The sequence below is a fragment of the Typopeltis vanoorti genome, chromosome 1, assembly GCF_054136105.1.
Source record: "Typopeltis vanoorti isolate ZY-2024b chromosome 1, IOZ_Tvanoo_1.0, whole genome shotgun sequence".
NCBI classification, from domain to species: Eukaryota; Metazoa; Arthropoda; class Arachnida; order Uropygi; family Thelyphonidae; genus Typopeltis; species Typopeltis vanoorti.
Window position 1 is genome coordinate 139,957,937 of NC_143549.1, and position 21,293 is coordinate 139,979,229.

The window sequence follows — 21,293 nt, forward strand, 5'->3', positions numbered from 1 at the left end:
GTAGTGGTAGAGTTGAGGTATAGAGAGTATATTGCTAAGGTAGCTCATAAGATTATTTGACTATTGAAGAGAACACTAACAAGTAGAGACAAGTAAGTTGTTATCCCTCTTTATAAGGTCTTGATACATCCACATCTATATTATTGTGCTCGGGTATAATCTTGGGTTTCTTGGGGATAAGGAAGTGGTGGAGAGGTTTCAAAGATCAATGATCAAGATGGCGAGTGATCTGTGGAATGTGTCCTATGAGGATAGATTGAGGGTGTATGGATTGCAGAAGTTAGTTGATAGGTAAAAAAGAGGGGATATGATAGAAACATTTAAGTTGTTTAAAGGGTTTTATAGGATTCATATGGGGGAAATGTTTGTGGGCAGAACAAGTAGCCCACAAAAAAAAAAAAAAAAAATGAATACTGCAGTATCCACTGAAAGTAAATTAAACTTACCAAATGATTCTACACATTAGATGATGTATTCAATATTTTTCCAGGGGAAGAGATATCCTTGCCATAATTTTTGATAAGTGGATCCTCATCAAACACGGGAATTTTTTTGGAGTTGATTCTGGAGTGAGACCATAGTTTGTGCCACTGATGCACTCAATGGAGAAGCACTCATGCACATCATAAAGTTCAGACATAATGAAATTATCAAATGGCAGAATAGTCATACGAATTTGAGTTGCTGTTGACATTTCATTAACTGCCACTTTCTCAAGACAGATATGGTGGTGGCTAACTTCCTTTTTGCATCCTGATATGATATATTTTCTTCTGTTTTAATCTTTTGTATTTCTTTTTCATATTTCCGCTTATTACATGGGAGTAAGCTGGATGATCTCTCTGACAGTTGACACATTTAGCTTTCTTTGCAGAGCAAGATTTGTTATCATGCTCATTACTACCACATTGGGCACAGAGGGTAGAGCCACTACAGGCATTTTAGGCATGTTCGTATTTCTGATATCTAAAGCATCTCGGTGTATTAGGGATGCACGGTCTAACAAGACAGTTGAGATACCCTGCTTTTGCATATGTTGGAGGCTTAGGTGTATCAAAAGGAAGGAAGAGTTTTAACCAGATGACCATCTCTGTGTATCAGGATGCACCTAATACCTGTCACTCCCTGATCTTTAAGCTCTGAACATATCTCTTCATCATGGACATCAAGTAATCCCATTCTAATATCATTTCTCTACAAGAATTGAGTATCTTATGAGGTGTTACTGTCATTGATATTCCATCCATTGATTTTGCTGACATGATGTTTCCACAAGGATGGCGGAACATGGTATCTTAACCATTTTGAGTGAACCTTCCAGTCCTTCGAAACCCTTTTCAATAAAGAAGGTTGATTGGCTTTTCACCTGCTGCATGGATGTTGAGAAAAATTGGTACATTCATACTTGTTTCACATCTTTTGTTTCTTACTTCTGTTATCAAGTGATGTATCTATGGTATCAGTACTTGGGATCTTGTTGCTCCCACAGTCTTAGAACCTCCTTATATACAAATGAACTATCTGAATTTACTAGCGACTTAGTTCAGAGGCAATGTCAGTTCCTTTGCACATTCTCGTAATATGCAGGCTGATATCCCTCTAATCCCACAGCCGTATTTGCATTGAGATTCTACAATGTCTTAAGTAATTCCAACTCATCAACATCTGTTATAATGTTTGTTCTGTCATGTCAGTAATCGTACTTGAATGACACACTATTGCTACAAGGTCGCTCAGTAACTAAACTATTTTGTCTACTTCTGTCATCTTACTACCATTAGTGTTTGTTAAAGTTACCCTTTCATAGTCATTCATTTATTTATCACATAACAAAAAATTGTTTGGGATTTCCTTTGGCCTGCTCATTTTGCCTTCCACAATTTGCTTGTCATCTATTTACCTGAACCTTGTACTGCTCATGAACTTTGTATTTACCTTTCTCCTTATATACTCTCCACAACATTTGCTCTTTTTGCAATTCCTGCTTAATGATACTCTCATCCATCTCATTTTTACCTAATTTATCCTCCTAATCTTGGGTGAGTAGTCTGATATTGCTTGCTTCAGATACTTCTAGATTCTCTGCTATGCTCTGCTGACATCCTTCCCTTGCATTCTTATGCCATGACACTGCTTCAAGCTGTCTCTTCAGTTTGTCATAATTACCATCTCTGTAGTTCCATGTGTACCTTCTACTTAACTGAAAATTCTATGTTTTGCAACCTCACAAGTTAAGACTTCATGATCACTCTCCCCAATAAAGAGGCAATGTGACTGGCTACTTTGGTTATGAACATATCGTCTGAGCCTTTGACCAGATCTAACACTTTCATACCATGAGTCCCTTCCATCACATGCTATTTCAAGTAATTATTTCTTAGTTGGTGTATAAATTCCATTTCTTTTCTACCACAATCTTTTTCCTTCTAGCATATGTCTCTGTAGTTGAAGTCATCAAACAAAGCTTTCTGTTAAGTTCAGTCGATCAGCACTGTATAAATCTTTCCATTTGTCAAATTCAGTGCATAGGTCTACAGGCTTCACACACTGTGCCTTCTGCACAACCTGTGCATTGATTCATTTACAATTATATTGCTCTCCTCCACAACTCACATCTGTCATAGTATGGCATTATGCTTACAATCTTTACACTCTTGCTCTTATCTTTCACTTCTTCTAGTGACTCTTTCATATCTTCTCTTGCACAGTATTTTATTTTTATACCTCTCAAGTCATTAGTGCCAGCCAAAACAGTCAATTCTCTTTCCTTGCCTTTTTTTGGGGGGGGGGATCCTGATGACTTCACTGATAATATTCATTTTCATACCAGGGTAACAGATTTAGTTACACTCTCATTAAGTACTCTTATCATAAAATCACCATAATTTTTTTTTCTTTATCCATTTTTTTCACTTAGTCATATGTTCTTGTTTCTTACATCAAATCTCTTGCCTTTATCCTTTTCTCAGCTCTACCAGTTTTCTGATGTCTGCATCAATTTTTGGTTTGTCCTGTGGACTCCATGTAGGTACACATTTCTTTCATGAGACCCCCTCTTCATTCTCCTGACTTTTCACCTCTACATGTTCAACATTATCACCTAATCTCATTGCATAGGCTTCTGTGGCAATAGGCCATTCTTAGAACTACATGAATAAACTAAAAATTAGGAAGCAAGTAATAACAGTTAATATCTCCAGTGAAAAATATTTGAAAATGTTTAAAAAACGAAAAGCGTGCATTCCCTGTTATGCTGGCTGCTAGTTTGTGGGTTGTAGAAACAACTAATATACTTGTATCTATGGTATACTACTGATAGAGACAAGTGTGTCATGATGGATTAAGAAAGACCAGACTTTATGTGAAATCATTCCTAATTTTTTGTTACACTGTAGAAGATGCTTCATCATTGCAACTGATTCTTTGAATGCTCTTGAATAAAAAAGTAATCAATGTGGAGCATTTCAGTTTGTTACCATTCTACTTAGTGTTTTGTTTCTATTTTATGTGCTTCCAGCCCTGATTTGTGCTGTCTTTCATTCTCAATGTCCTTGAAGCATTCTGATTGGCATATCTCGCCAGATCTGCCAGTCTGTCCTTTGTAGGGTGGACCACAATTGCAACTGATCTTGTAGACACCTGGTTTGTTGAGTGGCAGATGTAGAGGTTTCAGATGTTCAGAAACTTTGTTTATCGGATTGAAGCTGACTTTTAAGTTTCATTGGCGAAGCAATCTTGCTGTTTTATCTCTGATTCATTGTATATATGTCAGTATCACCGCTCCTTTGTATTTTTTTTTTTTTTTTTTTTGTGCTCTTCTGATTATTTTTGAGGTTGAAATAGAATTTTTTTCACTAATGTTCTGTTGTAGCCATTTTATGGAAGGACAGAATTAAGATACTGTAGCTCTTGGTTTCTTTTATCTATGTTGGTAGAAATTCTGTAGGCTTATGTAAGGAATGAACGATGCCCATTTTTTGTACTGGGTGGTGATGAGAAGTTGCATGTGGGGTAATGTCCTTAGTGCATTAGTTAGTTTCCTGTAGTCTGAGAAGTTGAGTATGTTTTGTTCTGATATCTCAAGTAGTGTTTCCAAAAACGTTAAAGACCTATTTCTTTCTAATTGAACTGTGAATTTAATCTCAGGATGAATGTTGCAGAAGATGGTGAAATCTTCTACTTGTGTAATAGTACCATCCCAGATGATAAAAATATTGTCAACATATTTTCGACAAATGCTGAAGGGCTATTTTTTTAAACCAGTCCATGAATAGGTCAGCTAACATAGGAGAAAGGGGAGAGCTCATTGCAATTCCTTCTTTCTGTTCAAAAAAAATCTCCAAATGTGAAAAAAAAAGTGCTATTGATACAGTGTTTAGAGCTCCACTGTGTTCTGGTGGATCTTAATATCACAGGCTGTATCAGGTAGTAGGTGAGAAATAATGTGAGATCAAGTATTAGATCCCAGAACTGTCACTTGTGTAATCACCAGCATTGCGAGTGACAAGATAATAAATGAAGAATCCTTCTACCAGTACTGAATCGATATCTGAATACGTCTAGTCTAAAGTAATAGCAGAGGGTTTGCAGCTTCTGCATTTATAATGGATGGACCTTGCACTGGCTTCTTTATAGATGAATCTTTGCGCATTGTGAATTTATTAGAGATGGGGCCCACAGTATGACCTACTATAGTCTATTTGGATAGATTGCTGCAATTCTAAAGCAATATTTGGCATCTGTCTTCAGATTGGTAACAGCAAATGAATGAATGTGGGCTGTTGTCTTCATCAATGGTCATCCACTGACCACTTGTCTTACTAACTTCTTTGTATTGTACATTAAAGAATTCTCTTATAGTAATTTGGAACCTTCTGCATTACCATCACAAAATTATCAGAGAGAGATGAGTAATAACCTGTTGAGAAGGGGATACCATTTTCTTTTTCTTTTTTTTCCCCCTTTTCTTTTTCTTCTCTCTTTCTTTCTATCAATCAATATCTTCATCTAATGAACCAGGACTACTCTCAGGGTCATTGCGGTTGGCTGTTATGAGTGGGTAAAAATTTATCATATAATGATGATGAATCTATTCCACCAAGTCTATAATCATAATTGTCTTCTTCCTCTTCATAGTTCATATCCAATGAAGTTGAATTATCATTTACAATGATAATTCCACTCCACAGGATATGAATGAACTATGAAGAGGAAGAAATTATGATTTTAAAAATCTTCCTCGGCCATAGCCAAGTTAGCCGGTCTTGGGTGTGGACAGCAGGGTTTTTCCTGCCAGTTTATCTGGAGTTTTTCATCCCGCAGGCAGGCAAACCAGCCCCGTGAACACACACTGATTACAATCAGGAATACTGACCCAGCCATAGGCCTGATTCGTCAGCTATGCTGGTCCTGAGCCCAAATAAAAATTCGGGGGGAATTGAGATCCATACCTTCCCATAAAAGGGACTCATGGCCATTGTATCATCATACGAAACTAACATCATTAACAATAGTCAGCAAGGAAGATGAATTTGTAGAACCAAGTTCATTTGTGCTGGCAAAGCACTGATAAATGCAAGCATGCCTTTTGGAGACCATGTGGAGTCTATCTTTTATTTCAGTAATGGATCCTGGTGTCACTTTCTCACCATTATGCATCCATGTTATAATTGGCTTTGGATATCCTTTAACCACCCAGTCCAGTGAAACACTATCCCATGTCATCCTTTGTGATTTGTAGAATTTCTTGAACCTTTTAAAACAGTAAAAGCTGATACTTCTCTACATTATTACCAGCTTCACATTGATAAATTACTTCATCACTTCTTTTTAAACCAAATAACAATATATAAACTTGATGTCTCTATTTTGGTAACTGTCCTTCCTCTTTTCTCCATGTAATGTTTAGAATAGTATACCCAATTGGTGCGCATTCGATGGTGACATTACTTCCCATTACAACATTTGAATGAGGGTGAGGATTTAAAGTAAGTCTAGGTGCCTGAGAACCTAGAGGCTAAGTGACCATAAGCAAAATCCAATGATGAGCTGTCTTTCTCTCTTTTAAAACAGGATTATAAGCAGTACAGTGATGTGGTCCAGAATGAGTAACTTTTGCATGAAAAATATAATTTCCTGGTGAACAAGTCTAGAGAACGACTTATGTCATTCTCTAGACTTATCAAATTTGGTTTCTTTAAAATTAAATTTAGTATCTGCAGAAGGAACACTTCTTGGTAGATACAAGATACAGCTGTATTGCCTGTCTGTTACTGTAATATGAATGTCTTCTTGATGAGGATTCTAATTCTGCAGATATAACTTTAGCAGGGAGACTAACAAGTGCCTTGCTATTTTTATTTTGTTGATTGTTTTTTTTTTTTTTTTTTTTTTTTTTTTTTGTTGATTTATTGGTGTTTTGGATTCAATTTAATGGACTTAAGTGTGTAATTTTGGTATATTATTGGAGCTTTATTAGCGTGGTTAGTGTACTAAAGTGTTTTATAACATAATCTATGTCGGGAAGTCGCCGCTAGATGAATTCGTAATGTGTAGTGTTCGTGCAAGCTCCAGATAAGTATCATTTTCAGTTATCAATACAAATTACTTAATATTGTGTAGTTTTGTTTTGTTTGCCTTGCGTATTTTAGTGCGTCTATTTTTGGTGTGTTATAACGTATAATTTGACAAAACAAGTTGCAAATAAATATGGCACCTGTGCGAAGGAAAATGGCGGCCAGTAATGAAGGTTTGCCATCGTTATCAAAGAACGGTAGCATAAAAGAAATGAGTCAGTGTACTAGCTGTGAAATGTACGTTTTACGGAGTGCGGTCGGAGTGTGGTTAGATGATAATAAAGGATTGAATGTGTGTAGAAAATGTAGGGAGAATGAGGAATTGAAGTGTATTTCGGATCGTGAGTGTGATATTTTTGTCAACCTTCAGAATGAAGGAAATAGGGATATGACAAGAAACGGCAAGGTTGTACATGAAAATTGTGAGAGTGTGAATGTAGAAAGTGTGAATGATAGTATAAATGGTTTCTCAGAGAACAAAAAAGATGAGATAGATGCATTGAGTGAGATCGCGTTGTTGAATAGTGCGATAGAAAGAGCAAAACAGCAGTTAGAGTGCATGAACAAAAGTAGACTGAATGAACCAACCAATAATAAAAGGTATGACAGGAAAAATAGATGTATGAATGTGAACATGAACAAAATGAAGGATAGAGTGCTGTATGGAGACTCGTTAGTACGAGGTGTGCTAGTAGAGGATTTGACAAAATCGTACCAACCTGGTGCGACCATAAAGGACGTAACTGCATCTATTAGAGAGCAAAAGGAAAGGGTGAAAGAAATGATTGTTGTGGCAGGTACGAATGATTTGAAAGGAGATAAAATGGAAATGATAGAAGACCTGAATGAATTGTTTGAGGTAGCAAAAGAAAAGAGTGAGAGAGTTAGAATGATTAGTCTTTTGCCACGGTATGACAGTGAAATGTTTAAAAGGAGGGCTATAATTGCGAATGACTTTATGCGTGGGTTATGTATGACGAGTGGTGTGGAATTTGTGGATGTGTGGAGTGAGTTTGATGGGCGAAAGGATCTATATAAGATGGATGGCTTGCATTTGAATGGTTACGGTGTAAGAAGACTTGAGAAAGTGTTGCTGAATGTAGTGGATGTGCAAATTCAGGGAAACTAGATTTGTTAGGGGGGAGGAGTAGAAATACAGTCCTTATGGAGGCAGTTGAATGTAAGAATGAATATAATATGCCAGAGCAAATAAGGACAACAAATCTGAGTGGGATAGTTAATATAAGGCATCAAGGTAGGGTTGGGGCTAATGGGGGTCTTAAATTCATGTACACTAATGCTAGGAGTATTAGGAACAAGAAGGAAGAGTTTTTGGCTATGGTTGGCACTTCCAGACCACAGGTTATAGGTATTAGTGAAACATGGCTGACTGTAGATGATATAACTAGTGGGATTGAATGTGATGGGTATAGTGTGTTCAGGAATGACAGAGAGAATAAAATGGGGGGAGGAGTATTGTTGATGATAGCTGATGAGCTCCAGCCAAGGAGAATAGAAGTTGAATTGCAGGATAGCCATTTGGTGTGAGATTGTGGCTAGCAGAACTAAATATAAAATTGTGTGCTGCTATAGACCAGGTGATGGAAAAGATGGTGGTGACAGTATGCACAAGCAAATAGAAGAAATGGGTGGAAGGAGGGTGATTATTATGGGAGATTTCAACTATGGTCGCATTGATTGGAGTGAGGAGAGGACACACGGGAGGAAGGAACTGGATTTTATGCGGTTATTAAGGGATAACTATCTGCGACAGCATGTAATGGAAAATACTAGGGGTCAGAGAGTGCTTGACCTAGTAATTACATCTGAGGATTTGGCTGTAACAAATATGACCACATTGCCACCAATCGGTGAGAGTGATCATAGGGTCTTAACTTGGGAGGTGGCTAAAGGTGTAGAATTTTCAATTAAGACAGGGTACATGTGGAATTATTGGGCTGGAAAGTATGACAAGCTTAGGAGTTTGATTGGTTCAGTGCCATGGCACGTACAACTGCAAGGACTAGAAGTTGATAGTGCATGGGAGGTAGTTAAGAAGTGCTTGCATGAAGCAATGGCTGACTGTATACCTAGAGTCCGAATAATAAATCAAATAGGGGTTAAATGGATGAATAACACCATTAAGCTTGAGTTGCAAAAAAAGAAACAACTATGGAAGGAATTTAAGGAGAAGGGTGACCGGCAGGCACATGAACGGTATAAAGCGCAGGCCAGAAGGGTGACGAGTGTGGTAAGAAAAGCAAAAAAGGATTACGAAAGAACATTGGCCATGCAGGCTAAAGAGAATCCTAAACAGTTTTTTAGATATGTAGCAAGTAAAAGGAAAAATGTACATGGCAGATTGATTTTAAAGAATGCCGATGGTAGGGAGGTAACTGAATCAGTTGAGATAGTTGAGTTACTGAGTGAGCACTTTGCAAAAGTATATCATCCAGGTGGTGACATTGCAGAAATGAATAAACCAGTAGATTATACGGGAATTGTGGTTAATGAAGTGGAGGTGAGTAGTCTATTGCATAACCTCAATGTCAATACATCTGTGGGATTGGATGGTATACCAGCTCGTGTTGTACGAGAAGCAGCTAAAGAATTGTCAGTACCCTTGACCATTTTGTTTAATTTGAGTCTCGGGTCTGGGTTAGTCCCGAGCGGGTGGAAAGAGGGGAAAATAGTTCCACTGCATAAAGGTGGTTCCAAGACTGCTGTTGTAAATTACCGACCGATTAGCATATCAGGAATCATTGTCAAGGTCTTAGAGAAATTAGTCAAGAAAAGAATACAGGATTGGATAGATGAAAATGGGATATTATATGGGGGACAACATGGTTTTGTGAAGGGTAGATCATGCCTCAGTAACTTGCTCACGTTTTATAACACAGTGACGGCTGAACTGGATAGGGGTAATGGGTTTACAGTGATACTACTGGACCTTGCCAAGGCCTTTGATAGGATACCACATGGAACCCTAATCAGTAAACTGGAGCAGATGGGTACAGATATAGGGTTGGTGAGATGGATAAGAGGGTGGTTGAAGGAGAGATATCAAAGAGTGGTTTATTCAGGAGTGGAGTCTAAAAGACGTCTTGTGACTAGTGGAGTGCCACAGGGCTCTGTTGTTGGACCACTGCTTTTCAATTTGTTCATCAATGATATTGGAAAGGATCTGAGAGGAAGTGTTCACTTGTTTGCTGATGATGCAAAGTTGGGTAGAGCAATTGTGAGTGCACAAGATGTCAAAATTTTACAGGATGATTTGGATAGTTTGGAGGACTGGGCTAGGAAAAATGGATGTCAATTTAATGTGGCAAAGTGTAAGGTTATGCACTTTGGGGTGAAAAGAATAGCAGCAGTATATCGCATTGGTGGAATCATACTCCAGGAGATTGATGAGGCCAGGGATTTGGGAGTGTTGGTGGATAGGGAGTTGAAGTTTAGGGGGCACATTGCAAAAGTAACTAAAACAGCTCACCAAATCACTTGGCTTCTGAAAAATACTTTAACATGCAGAGACGAACAAGTTGTTGTTCCTCTGTATCGAGCCTTGATAAGACCCCATCTAGACTTCTGTGCCCAGCTATGGGCACCAGGGTTTCTTCGTGATGGGGAGGAAGTGGAGAGGGTCCAGAGACGAGTGACCAAGATGATAGCAGGTCTGTGGAATGAACCTTATGAGAATAGGTTGAAGATTTGTGGGTTGCAGAAATTGGACGATAGGCGAAGGAGGGGTGATATGATTGAGACATTCAAATTACTGAAGGGTTTTTATAAGATTGATCCAGAAGATATTTTTGAAAATATGACTGGTGGTGGGAGGACTAGGGGCCATGCATTGAAGCTGGGCAAGAGCGTGGTTGACAGGGGTGTTAGAGCTAGGTTCTTTACTTGGAGAGTGGTAAATGAGTGGAATAAGCTTCCAGAATCTGTTGTGGGTGCTATGACCGTGAATGAGTTCAAGGCAAGGTATGATAGATACTGTGTGAATGTTGAATAGTTGTTCTTGACATGATGTTAGGGCCTCCCTTGATGAGTCTGTCGACTCCTTGGAGTTTCCCGGAACAATAATAATAATAATATATTTAGCCAAACATTGGAATACACTGCCACTGTCAACATAGAGCCTCCGTAGCTCAGTCGATGTAAATGAAGCCCTTTGATTGGAAAGACCTGGGTTTGATTCCCGTCCATGACGTGAAGAATCTTTATCAGGTCTTTTCTGACTAAAGGTGAGTTAGCTGGTCTCATATGGAGGATTTTTTTCACCTGGAAATTCAGTTGTTCATCCCTCAGAACAGGCAAACTGCCCCCCCCCTCCCCCGCGTGAACACACACACACACACACACACACACACACACACACACAGATCTACAGTCGTAAAATACGTATTTAATCCCTCATTAGGAGGGCTCAACCTGTTTTATAGGATGGGGGAGGAAAGAGGAGAACTCCATACAAAATAAATACTGTCAACATGATGACCACCTGATAACGTAAAGTATTTTTCTTCATCATTTCCCTTTGGAAATGATAAAGACATAATGTTAACTTTTACCTTGATACTCATATGCTTCTAGATGAATCTTCAGTAAGCATTTGTCCATTTTGCAACCTGCATATATCTGCTACATTTCATTATATGGTGATCACATACACAGTTCTTCCTATTTCAGGATGCAGCATAACTGAGTTAGGCTCTGTTATGAACTCAAGGCTAATATTGCTATATACAAGACATACAAAAACACAAGATAGTGACCAAAGAAAATTCCAACTGCTGGCCATCCACCTTATTAAAAGAATATCACAACCACATGACTGGTTGAACTGTGCAGAGCCCCTGCTGTCATCCTCTTCATGTATATTAGATAATATCTTAGAGAAGAAAGCATAAGAGCCATAACAATGCTATTAAGTCTAAACATAAAGGTATGCAATATAAAGCAGCTTAAAGCTGAAGGCGTTTCTAATCTTTAAAAATGATTCTTGAGCCTTCTTCAAGGATTACCTTAACTAGAAATGCCAGTGGCTGTCACCAGCTATGTGTACACTATCTTCTTAAGCACTGCAGACATGCATCTGTACACTTTTCCCAAAAAATTACAATAGCTATATCAACAGTCCGTATAAAAAGCAAAATTCCAGCAATGTTTTCATTAAATATTTCTCCTCGAATCTTGGCTAGGACCAGAAGAAGTCATGACAAAGAGATTAGAGTGAAAGTAGTCAAGTGTATGAAGTGAGCAGCTGAACAGAGCAATACAAATCGAGCCTTAGAATTAACCTAGTTGAGTAGGATTGTTTTTTGATCCATACTTTGTGATATTAACTTGTGGTATTGATAAAGAAATCAAAAGTTTAATGTCAAAATTTGTATAAATGTGATATTTCACTTGTCTAAGAAATGGAAGTTAAGAATGGACAACTTAAAATGTATGATCCTTCATTGGGTGTGTGTAGTGGGGGGGGGGACCCAAGATTATCTTACTGTTAGGATAAAAAGACTAAAGAATAGTTATACAGTTAGTGTTTAAGATGTGATTATTACTTAGTACAATACCCAAACTATGCACTGCAGCACCCTGCTACGCAGTTTGAAATTGAAAGAACAAAAAGGTACATTTTTTAAACAAGTGTAAACACCAAGCAATACTTTGCTAGTATCCTACAAAGTGGCACATAGCCACAAAGTGTAAAAAGGCTAGGGGACTCGGTGAACCAAGAAACTTTGGGAATCTCTGATTTGTATGTTTTTGAAACTTTAAGATTAATTTATACAAGTTGAAGGCCTTCATCAAAAATGCAATTTAAAAAAAATGCTAATATCTTAGGTAAAGTGCAGGAGAGAGTGACCAGAATAATAACCAGTAAGAGTGGCCACTGAGGAAATACTTAAATTTTATAGCTAACTTCTTCAACTCATCCTTTCCTTAGGATGGATATAGTACCCTGATGAGGGGTTATGACAAATTAATGCAGCCAGCACGCCGCTCCTCTGCTGCATCCCAAAGGGCAAGTATTGTTTTTGGCTCTGCATCTGTGTGTTCATGGGGCTAGTTTGCCTGTTCTGGGGAGCAAAAAAATCCTGTTTCCAGGAGAAAAAAAACCCTCTACCTCTGTATGACATTGGCTAACTCACCATTTGATTCATATGATCTGATAAAGTTCAAATGATCTGGATCTTTCCATCCTAAGGCCTCATCTATACCAAGTGTGCTATTGTTGGAATGTACATCCTGGCTTTGAATCTGCAATCTTGTTGGAACGTTATTCTTATTTAAATTATCAGTTTTTATTTGTTTAGATGCTGAATGATACTGATCTGAATATAGAGAAATTTATATTATCCTGCAGCACCCTATATTCAGACTAGTCTATATAATATTGGAATCAATCATCAACTAACTTTTGCAATCTCACTTTATACAGGCCGAGGTTAATATTATTATTTAAGGCTTCCACAAGGTCCGATATTTTTTATGAGCGGTGCAGTGAAGGAGAATCAGGCAAACACTAAATTAGAATCAATAAAACAAAACATTTAATGCAGGGTTATATAACATATACATTAAGTATAACTTTGGAAACAAGATAATGCAAATCAACTTAGTTCAGGTATTCATAACAAACATAAAATATTAGGCATCAGACATCCAGCTAGCAATTCTACATTCTTCCGAATAATTAAAATGGTTCACACAGTTCAATGTTACAGAATCTTACAGTAAATACTCTTATAGTAGAACTCTCTAATTCTCTCTTAGTCAACAAACACTTTTAATTCAATTATCAGGCAGTTATCACTTCAATGGGGGGGGGGGGAACACTTTAAAGCTCCATACTTCGGCTAATTTTAGTAGAATGCCACAGTTAATGTTATGCTATGTCAGGCGGAGCTAACTCTTATTTCTTCATGATGAAATATAAAAAACATTGACTGTTTTTACCGGGTTACATCCCTTGCACATCGAATTCACTTTAGGCACACTTAAAACTGAAGTTAGCTATCACTTTGAGGTAACACTATTCAAAGGAAATCTTCACTATATAACTGAAATATTAAACATAGAGCTTCACAAGTCTTGACGCACTCGTTTTAGGTAATCTACTTATTCCTTGTTTTCTTCTATGCATTAAATTCAACCTTGTACTATTCTTCCTCAAAACAATTGGAATTCGTCATAATTTTAGAATTCCGTATAAATATTCCTATTTGCCTATTAATTTCCCGGTTCCTTCCTAATCTATTTACAGCATATCCAAATCCCTTTTGCTGCCACCCTTTTACTTTACTCCTTGCTGTCCTGAATGCTTCTCCCCTGTTTACCTTCATTCTCCAATTAAATACATTCATTCTTCCCGCCAAAATCTGGTTTTAGCTAGTTCAGCTTATATCAACTTCTTCTCCCTTCGAATACCACCAGCTCCCAAATTAGAACACTCCAAAGGCTCCTTAAAAAGGTCGCTTCTTGGCCTGTGGAAGTTACGAACAAACTAAAACCTCTAGACTCCCCCGAATAAACGAACTTCCAAAAATGTATAAACAAAATGTGCCATTACATCCCATAGTGGATGGCATTGATTCCCCCACATACAAATTAGCCAAACATTTAGCCAAAACGCTCACACACTATACTGGCAACACACCATCATACATAAAAAACTCAGCCCACTTTAAAGTCAGTATAGAAAACCTCTCACTCCAACACACTGACATAACGGTCAGTTTTGACGTCTCCTCCCTATTCACTAATGTCCCCCTCAAAGAAACCTTAGCGCTAATCCAAGCTAAATTTCCTCCCGATATCTCAGCCCTATTTCAGTTCACAATGAACTCAGGCTATTTCGTTTGGCAAGGAAAGTTCTACAAACAGATAGAGGGAACAGCCATGGGTTCACCACTTTCCCCACCCTTGGCCAATTTCTTTATGGAGACCTTTGAAGAGAAAGCCTTAAACTCCGCCCCACAAAAACCCACTATTTGGCTTCGTTACGTGGATGATGTGTTTGCTATTTGGCCACATGGCTAGGACTCACTCCACTCCTTCCTAACACACTTAAACAACCAACACCCCAGAGTCCAGTTCACCTTAGAAAAAGAGGAAAACAACACTCTCCCCTTCCTAGACACTTTAATCACCTGCCAGCTTGATGGATCTTTGGTTTTCTCTGTTTACAGAAAACCCGCCCATACTGGTAGATACATTCACCAGCAATCCCAACATCCCCCCCCCCTCACAACAATATGGGGTTATAAAAACACTATATAACAGGGCAAAATTAATCTGCTCAGATGACAAGGCCCTAACTACTGAACTAAACCACATCCACAACACTTTCTTAGCCAATGGCTATAACCCCAAAAAAATCCAAAAAATACTAAAACCAGTAAACCACAACCCCCCCTCGACAATAATGATTACACCAAATCTATCACCATCCCCTACATCCAGGGCACCTCTGAGAAAATAACCAATATCCTCAGAAAATATGACCTTACTTCTTGTTACAGACCATATAAAGAGTTGGCATCCCTTATCTGCTCTACCAAAGACCAACCACTTCCCCTAGACCTACCTGGTGTATACCAGGTCCCTTGCAGCTGCAAATTGTCCTACTTTGGCCAAATAGGCAGAACAACAAATATCAGTTTTTCAGAACACAAAGACTACATCCGGTTTCACCAGTACACCATGCCTTAGATACCACCATAGAATTCTTTAGAAGAAAACAAAAATAATACACCGAAGCAAGTTTAAATATGAAAGATTATTCAAAGAATCTTCAGCAGCTCTAAAAAATGTTCCTAACCTCAACAAATTTGGGTGCATGAAACTATCCCAAATTTGGAAGACTTACATTTTGAGAACTTCAGCCCAACTGCCAAGATAACCAAATTAGCCCGCCAGAGGGCACCATTAGGACTTTAGGAACAATATTAGTTTCCTGCTTTCTTCCTCATTTGCTTTTGTTAGTGCCTGCGTGCAGATACCATATCTTTATGTTCCTGAAGATAGTAGCTTGACGTTGCCGAAATATAGAAGTTATTTATTAAAGTTATCTTTAATTAATATACTTTATATGCGTTGTTATTTCCATAAACTAATTATCAGTTATGGAGGCTCTGTAGTTAACTAGATGATTAATTTACATTTTCTCAGAATTTTAGCCTGTTTTTTTTTTATTATTATTATCATTATGTTATTATTATTACATGACACCTTCAAGGATTCCAAGGACTGTAGGACACTCTACCCTGCTTTGGAAAGTAAACTTTCCAAAAAGACTGTATACCTTAAAGAAATTGGAAAGTTGGAATTTAGCATGATTGGTTGTCTTCCTATGAATAGTATTTGGATATTTTTTAAAACTTTATTTATTTATTTATTTATTTATTTTTATGGAAATGGTCATTATATGAGACAGGCAGAGGAAATTGCTCCTGAGGTTTTTATCATGCTGATGTCATTGTGACATAAACATTGCTTCCTTATGCCAAATTACATACTGATAAAAACTAAAGCTTACTAAAGTTACTAAAGTGTGACCTCCCCTTAACAAACTCATGCTGATCTTTCAAAAGATTTTCATCAATCTGGGTTTGTATTCTGTCTCCAACCAGCCTCTCTAACACCACGACACTTCATATACACACTAGCATATAGTTTGACACTATAAACTTGGATGTTCCCTTATACTTCCCATTCTTGAATTGTCAGTCTGCTCTTCCTCCTTCCTGTTGCTGTTGTTATTCAACTCTACTCTTAATCCCCTTACATGAATTACACTAATAAAATATTCACTGAACATTTGTATTATATCTTTACCAGATGTGACCCATGTTCCATCTCTAGCATCTAAAATCAATCTTCTGTGTTCACCCTTTCTTCTACTAACAATATAACTGCAGAGTTTGTAAGGGTTTTGCATTACTGCTTCAGCCAGTCTCCTAATGCCAATTTCTCTTTTTTTCACCTTTCTAATCTGCACCCTGTTCTCTTAATGCTGCTGAGGGATATCTCATTTTTTATATCTCTTCCATAATGTCCTCCTCAGAAGATTCTGCATCATTTCATTGATTCCTCTATTTTACCCCGACTTTATTTATTCTCCAAACCTTAAGAATACAATCTGACATCACAACGCATAACCCTTTTCTTGACCAAATTCTAGGCACTGCTCATTTCTCTCCACTTCAACTGATCACGCCACTGCACATCACCAGTCCGTTTCCTTAATTTATTATAGTCTTCTGTTTCTGTAATTTCATACATCTCTCTCTCTCTCTCTTGTTCTATGAAACTTATACCTGCCTGGCCACTCTCCCATGCCAAAACCACATGATCACTCTTCCCAGTTGGTGGCATCATGGTGACATCTTCTATTATCACTATGCGAGACAATATTAAAAAATCCCACACTCAAAGTCCATGTGCTGTTTCAACTATATTCTGCATGAGATAGGTGTCCCTAAGTAGCTGAAGAAATTCAGTCTCCTTACACATGTTATTTCCTGCTTCCATAGTTAAAGTCACCCATTATTATTGCCTCTTGTCCCTCACTAGCCTCATTTGTCTGAACATTCCAGAATCATTCTTTCTCTCTCTCTCTCTCTGCATTCACTGGCCTGTAGCAACATCCCACTAAATATCTAAAATTTGTGCTTATATTATTTCACACTAAGGCCATTATCATTGGCCTCAGAGCCATTTCTGCTATTCTTCAGGTTCCACATTGAGATGACATAGCTCTTCTGAAATCATCAGTAATACCCACCTCCTCCTTTATCTTTCTGATATTTTTGAAAAAATGTTGACCATTACATTCTGTTCCCACGAATACAGCATGTCTCACCAACACCAATGATTTGTGAACTGACTAACTGTATCAAGGCCAAAAATGCTACATCCTTATTCATAATAATCCTTGTATTGGTGTATAAGCACAGTAATGTTTCCTTGGGTCCTCTATCCTAGTCTTCATTCATTCTTTATCTTGCACCAGTTCTGGTCTCTTACACTGATAGGCTCCACACTCTCTTCCTCTTATCAATAATCTACCCAGCTTCACACTATCTTTCTCACTCAAATGCAGACCCCACCTGCAGCAAACAGCTCTCTTCTACCTCCAAATTTATCTCATGTATAGACTAAATTTTTACTCTAAAATTATTAATTGAAAAGAGAATTTCAAAAAAAAAAAAAAACACGTGGCCTTCATTGATCATGAAAAAGTTAATAAAATTAAATTAATAGACAAAATAATTTTGTCTATTAATTTAATAAAATTAATAGACAAAATTATTTATTTTTGTCTATTAATAAAATTAATAGACAAATTGTTTGATAAAATTAATAGACAAAAATTATTTAAAATATTAATGATCTAAAGCTACCAAACTAGTTCTTACAGTCTTTAAGAAATATATACAGGAAATAAAATGGCAGTCAAATTAGAACAAATATCAGAATGGGAAGACATATCAAGAGAGTACACCAAGAATGTACCCTATCACCTCCACATTTTTAATATATATATATATATATATATATATAGTATATATTATATAAATAAGATTATAACAATCTGGAAACAGTTTAACCCATTTGGTATACAAATAAACCCACAAATAATGATAGATACATTTCTCGTGGAAAGGTTTAGACGTTGGTTATGCATTTTTACTAAATAGCTTAAGGAAATTACAACATATACTAAGATATACATTAAAATAAATTTTAATATTTTTTTAATATTAAATTTTAATTAAAATTTATTTTAATGTATATCCTGGTATACGTTGTAATTTCCTTAAGCTATTTAATAAAAATGATAGCTACACTATTGTTTGCAGATAATCAAAAAATGATTTACAAAAATCAGTTTTTTTATTTATTTATTCATATGGAGTTTCCTCCCTTTTTCTCCCCCGTCCCTATTGGGACGACTTGAGCCCCCTCATGGGGGGGGGTAGGTATTTATGGCTGTAGATCCCGTGTGTGTGTGTGTGTTCACGGGGCCGGTTTGCCTGCTTACGGGATGAAAAACGCCAGATAAACTGGCGGAAAAAAACTCTACCGCCCGTGCCCAAGGACTGGCTAACTTGGCTATGGCTGAGGAAGATCCTCAAATTCCTCACGTCATCGATGGGGAATCGAACCTGGGACACTCCTTTCCAGTCATATGGTTGCGAAGTACACAGCCACTAGGCTAATCGTGCGGACACAAAGATCAGTAAAATCATTAAATGAAATTTCAGAACAATATAACATGATAATATCTAAAATAAAGACAAAAAGAATGGCTTTGAAGGGAGAAAATTCCAATAAAAAGTAAAATAGTGATAGATAATAAAATAACGAGTAGAAAGCCTTATGTGTTGGCAGCACATGCTAGTTTATTTAATGGTATTGATTCATTGCTGGCAAAGGTTGGTCGATTGGTAGAGCCTCTGCTACTAATGGCTCAGTTAAGTAAGTTTGAGTGCAGTTAGTAGTTGGAAGGGGCCCAATTGTTCGATGCTGTTGGCACACTCTCCCTCGATGAGTCTTTGGACTCCCTGGAGGTGTCAAATAATAATAATAATAACACAAAATGATATATGAAAAATATTAACTTTTAGCTGATATTTCACTGGTTGACATCTGCCTTGGAGAGACATAAAAAATACCAATACTAATGGCTTATTTTGCCTATTTTCAAAAGGAGTATCCCTTGTATTAAATCATTGACTTTTTTTTTATATTTCAGTTAAATTAAGACATTAGTGATATGTATTTTTAAAAACATAAATTGAATAAAGAAGAATTTTTGATATACCTTTATAGAATTCTCAGGTTTAACTTTTTGATGGAACAGCATCAAAAATATAATTGCTGAAAATAATAAATAACTGAACTTGAAACCATTAAAAATGGACTATGAAAAACCATTTAGGGACTATCGGTTGGATTAAAAAATACATTAAAGCTTTTTTTTTTTGAGAAGGGGGTAAAATAGAGATAAAAATATATGGAAACTAAAAATATGGAAAAATATGCAAACTAAAACTAGAAGAATACAATACAAAGGTTTCATATAATGGCCTTGTATCAAGGAATGAACTACTAAATTTAAAAATGAAAAAAAAGCAAACAATTTTTTTTATTGTTCATTTTAGTAGTTCATTCATTCTTGATACAAAGCCATTATGAAACCACTCTATGTATTCTTCTGGTTTTAGTTTGCATATTTTTCCACATTTTTAGTATCCATATATAATGAATTTAGTTTAATCCTTTATCCAAGTTTAAGCAAAACCTCAGTCCCTGAAGATATTTTCAGGTGCAAACTTTGTTTGCTTACACTTAGATAAAGGATTAAACTAATATTATAGTCTAACCAAGTGCAAAATAAACTTCCAATATATATTTCCATATATATTTATATATATGGAAATATATATATAATATATATTTTATCCCTTTATGAAATAAAAAAGCTCTAATATATTTTTAATCCAACCGATAGTCCCTAAATGGTTTTTTATAGTTCATTACTCATAGTCATTTTTAATGGTTTCAAGTTCAGTTATTTATTATTCTTTAACAGTTATATTTCTGATGCTGTTTCATCAAAAAGTTAAACTTGAGGTTCTATAAAGGTATGTCAAAAATTATTCTTCTTATATTATTTTTCTTTCTTTTTAATAAAAAAAATCCAGTTATTTAATACGATGGGTACTCCTTTTGAAAATAGGCAAATTAAGCAATAAGTATTGATATCAGTTTAGAGGAGTAACATGGAAAAAATTTTCCAGCAAAAAAAAATTATATTTAAAAAAAATACATTTAGCACTATTTTTATAGCAAGTCAGGTCTAGCAGATCATGCCTTGGATACCCCTTCACACAGGATGAAATGGAAGAAAAGAAAAGTTCTACACAGAAGTCATTATTAGTCAGGCAGATTGTTTTTGGAATCAGCAGCAGCTTTAAAGCATACGTCAAACCTCAACAAGAACTGTATTAATTTGCCAAAAATCTGGGAGACAGTGATTTTAAGATCTAATTAGACTTTGTTGATCTTAGTTATGGCCTAAAATGGGCTTACAAGGGTTTGCTATGTTCCCATATGGGAATACAAGTAATTTGAAAGATTAGCATGCCTTAATTCATATTATCATAAACAATTGAAATTCTTTATCATATTAATTAGAAAGCATAATCCAATCAGTACTCAGAAGGAATATTGCATTTCAGAGAGATGAAAAAGCATACAACTACTTTGTCCCAAGTGGAAAATGTTGGCAAATAATATTTTATTTGTTCATCAAAGTTTTATTTACTTTATTAGAATTGTACTTTTTCTTAAATCACCAGATACATTTGAACAGTGCTGCTGATGTTATTTAAAATCACTATGAATAATTCACTTCTAGTGATAGATACTATTCTAAAATATTAGAAATGATTACAAATAAATAATACCTAAGTAAATAATTATGGAAATTTCTTTTCTTTTTTTTTAAACTGCTTTGGTTTATGCTGAAAATGAGATGTAGATTTAATGATCATTTATAAAGTTTTGTTGCTTGAACATGGGAATGGTTATGAAACTGGAATCAGAGGATTGCAGACAGATATCAAGGATGGTATGAGAAAGATTGACCTGGAGAGGCCAAGTAACTAGTGGAATAGCACATGACTTAGAACTTGGTCCTCT

General features: G+C 36.4%; 1 protein-coding gene across 1 annotated transcript in view; it reads left to right on the forward strand.

Moving 5' to 3' along the window:
- Window positions 1–21,293, forward strand: part of LOC150110475 (NCK-interacting protein with SH3 domain) — a 243,092-nt gene that overhangs the window by 73,948 nt on the left and 147,851 nt on the right. The gene's annotated exons all lie outside the window — the stretch shown is intronic.